We start from the raw sequence: 4413 nt of genomic DNA on the forward strand, positions 1-4413 counted from the left end.
ATCATTGTCGAGTAAATCATTTATAGAGGATAGTGTTAAAACATGTTTTGAATCCATTCTACATCTGAAATCTGAAACAATAGATGTTAAGTTACTATATTTGAATTGAAAAAATAACATAACCTCAACAAACATAACAACCCTTGAATTTTCATTAAAAACGTTACCTACCAATGGATATTTTTTTCAAAATATGTAACAACTAACTGACGCCAAATCAAAAATGTACGCGAATGTCCTTATTAGCAATGCAAGCACATACAATAAATATATAAATAATTTCTTATGGCGTTTTCAGATGTAAAATCGATTTGTTTGGAAAAGTTCGCTGAGCTCCGCCTACTTGTGACGTCAGAAATTAGGAAGTCTGTTAGAAAAGTAAAATCTTCTCACATTTGACACTTTGTGGCCTCAGGAGCTCAAGGCTTCCTGTCAGTATTGTAGGGGGAGTCCTTATAATAACAATTTATAAACTGACAGATGAATCAAGGGATTTGTTAACAAGTTTGGAACCAACTGAGAAAGGTGTGGATGTTAGGGAAAGGAATTATAGATATTTTACCTGGATCTGAGTTTGATTCAATCGGTTACCGTTTGGAATAAATTTCCCGTTTCAGTTTAGTATGCTATATAAGCTCCAGGGTTGATAAAGCGGGTGGCGCTCTACCCTCCATCTCACCCACGCCTTTCTTCACTGTTTGAAAGCTGACGGCCTATCCTGGGAACTATGCTCTCTCTAATCCCTAGTTGTCACCCTCATGCCAAATTGTGGAACAACGAGAAATCGTTTACAAATTGACTTAATTAGTCAATGAGAAATAAAAGGCGTGACAGAAGATGGCGTCACCTATCAGCCTTTTGAAAAATGATTTCCAATATTTTTTAGGATTTCTTATAATTTTTGTTATATAACAGATCAAAGCAATTTAATTTTTATATTCTTCAACACAGATCATATCAGGTTTGTTCTCGTTCTACAAAATTCAGGTCCCAAGACGTCAGGATTATGCGCAGATATAACGTTCTGGTTTATTGAGGATAATTTCGGACGCCAGTATATGCATGTTTATTCAATGATGACAAATTTTCAACTCCAACTTTCAGTTAAAGAAGTACTCATCATATGCACAGATATTCAATGACTAACAAATTCCCAACTTCGACTTTTCAGTGGAAATAGTAATTTGTCATATAATGCATAGATATATTCAATGACTAACGAATTCCCAACCACGACTTTTTTAGTCAAAGCAGTCCTTTGTCATATAATCTACTACTGTTTGTATGAATAATGTAGCCCTGAAAAGGGCTGTTGTTTTTTTTTTGACCAGTGGGTCCACGGTTATTGTGTCACAGATTTGACATTATTGCGTATTATACATGTCGACACTCGGGTGAAAATTGTTAGGGGTCTCTCGCAACCATCACACCAATTATGTCCCATTTCCATCATGGAAACGGTGTTGTGGGTGTTAAATAACTATTGTTTCGTGACACTTCCTGAAGAAGATATATATATGTTATAGTGATGATCCATCAATACTCATAACAGTGGAAAGAGATAACCAGACAGCCGACAGTGTTTTACAATTTAGCTACATTTGTCAGACATGATATAGACAGTTGACAGTATCGTTGTTTTATGTTATTGGGTATTGTTTTCGTCACTTTTACAGTATTTTGCAATCAAATATATTACAAAAATAGTTTTTTTCAAAGCTAAATGCATCATCATTACTTTCAAAGTAAGCACAATACAATGTGTTTTATTCATAAAGGTTCTTTAATTTTAATATTTCCAACCTCACAATTGATATTTGTGACTATAATTCCGCATTACCGGTATATTATACAAGAGTAATTGGGAGTGTGGAAACAATAATGAGAGAAATAACATTAATTAAATCTATGAAGTCATACCAAACATGTACAATATATTTATACTCCTTTTCAGATTATGCCTGGAAGTATTCTTAATTCACAAACACAACAATTTGTGTTGAACTTGTGCGAATATTTTGAAAGGGAGAGGGCGCTTGGAGGACCTTTGTTACCATTTTCATCTGTTCAAGAGGTAACCATTAAAATGATAAAAAAAATGTCATAACTTTTCTTAACTGTATTTTAGAGAGTTGCAGATGCATTTAAAATATCTAAAAAAAACGGTGTTCAACATCAAACAAAGAAATAAACACAAACCCATTCCATCAACTCCAGGAAAAAGTAGACATCGTATCAAATAGAAAACATCTGATTTACCCGAAGGGCAGGAAATGGAAGTACGATATACTCTGTACGATATGTATAAAGACAGTGAGTATACCTTCTTAATATATGGTGAAGGAAAGACGGTACAAATTGACTGTTCAGATGTCTATATGATAAAAATGTTATTTCACGTGTTTTCTGTTTGAGTGTGTTGGGTCGGGACTTCTAATTCTAGCTATACCATAGGTTAAATTTTGACAAATGTCATTTCCAACCAATGAAATTAAGTGTATCTCTCAAAAAGAAAGAAGATTTTATTCGATGCAAATGACTTAGACACGACACTGACTAGTGAGAAAAAATTCTAACCAAATATAACCCCCCCCCCATTTTTATCTGTCACAACTGTATCAGGAAAGGCCTTGGATGTATGATAATTAGTTAACTTTATTGTCAAATATATTTTTCTTTCACATTTGAAGGTTCACTTGTATCTCGTATTTAAAGTGTAGTTATAATATCAATTCTCCTATTCTATGAATTTTGAAATGTACCTATATTAATTTGAATATTTTCTTCCAGAAAAAAAATCTTACCCTTCGATCTTTGAACGATGAGCTGAAAAATAAGGAAATTTTTTCTATGTGCAAATCGTCTTCAAATGTTTTACTGAAAGAGCTGGGATTTAAATTTGAAAAAGATGATAATCGAAGAGCTTTGATTGAAAGACCTTATATCGTTTCACGAGCATTTTTTTACGCAAATACCGGGAAAACCGAAGAAGAGGAAATAAAAGAAAGTTTTGGCAGGATGATAATGAAAAAAGTTTACGCAAACCCGAAGGATATGATGGTAAACGATTTATTGTTGTGCCTGCTGGTTCTATGAAAGGGTTTATTCCAGAAGCCAGTTTATTGTTCTGTTCAAAATCTTTGACCTTACATTACCATGGAGAAATGAATAGTACAATGTTCACCAAGTGGATTACTTTACAGTTACTTCCCAGTTTGGAAGAACCATCTTTAATTATAATGGACAATGCACTATACCACAGTGAAATTTTGAATAAACAGCCTACCAGTTCTTCAAGAAAATCGGAAAATGTTAGTTGGTTACACAAAAACAACATTGATTTTGATGAAAAAATTAACAAAACCAGAATTATTGCAATTGGCTAAGATGAACCGGAAGGAAGATATATATATCCTGGTCCCTGTTTGACTAAAGATGATAGTAATCGGATACAAAAAGTGCAGAATAGTTGTTGCAGACTAATTTATGGAATACGAAAATATGACTCCATCTCCCATGAACTCAAAGAGTGCAACTGGCTGAACATGGAGAATAGACGGCAACTCCACTTGGGTTCATTCACACATGGACTCCTAAACAAGTCCAACCCACCAGCTCTATTGCATAAATTCATTCCACGTTCTAGAATACATTCAAAAAATGTCAGAAACAGATCTGCCCTGACCATGCCCCAGCACAAAACTGCGATATTTCAACGATCTTTTATTTTCAACTCCATTCGAATGTACAATCTTCTTCCTGACCAATTCAAGTTATATAACATAAATAAATTCAAATATAAATTGAAGAACTATTTATTACTCACACAATGATGTAATATAGCAAATTCTGATAATTTACATTTTACCTTTTAATTGACTGCAATTATTCAGGCTAGAAAGTTTTCAATAATGTATATGTGATGGTGATTAACCTGTATAACTTATTTATGTTCACTGCGCCACTCAATTATTTTTGTAATCCACTAAGTAAAGCCATTTACTAAAATTATCGTTTACCTAACTTGTGAACTTTCTTTTTCAAATCGGGGTTCAAACCCCTGTTGGTTGAGTAGAATAGCTCTGAGCTAGACTTCGCCAACACTTTCATTTCATTTGTATATCATATGTCATTTAATACAATAAAGACATTTATTATTATTATTATTATATATTATAGATGAACTGGTACGAGAACATGGACATGAGGTATTAAGATTATCACCTTACCACCCAGATTTTAATGCTATTGAAATAATTTTGGCTGATTGCAAAACCTACTATAACAAATATGTGGTATGTATGTGGTATGAAGCGTTAGAGAAGTGCAACGCTGAAACCTGGGCAAAATGTGTGAAACACACTGAATCACTCATAGAAAAATGGTATGAACGAGAAAAGCTTCTTTGTGATA

The 4413-nt window shown here is 33.4% G+C and overlaps 1 long non-coding RNA gene across 1 annotated transcript; it reads left to right on the forward strand.

Annotated features, from left to right (window-relative positions):
- The first annotated feature begins 1630 nt into the window (after positions 1-1630).
- On the forward strand, positions 1631-4160 carry LOC141487299 (uncharacterized). The gene is made up of 4 exons (XR_012468320.1): positions 1631-1745; positions 1955-2074; positions 2129-2313; positions 2791-4160. It is a non-coding gene; the product is annotated as an uncharacterized lncRNA (long non-coding RNA).
- Positions 4161-4413: the final 253 nt, after the last annotated feature.

The sequence above is a fragment of the Leptinotarsa decemlineata genome, unplaced genomic scaffold (genome assembly GCF_025532065.1).
Source record: "Leptinotarsa decemlineata unplaced genomic scaffold, Ldec_3_MD MMD2_P_RNA_scaffold_2, whole genome shotgun sequence".
In the NCBI taxonomy this organism is placed as follows: Eukaryota; Metazoa; Arthropoda; class Insecta; order Coleoptera; family Chrysomelidae; genus Leptinotarsa; species Leptinotarsa decemlineata.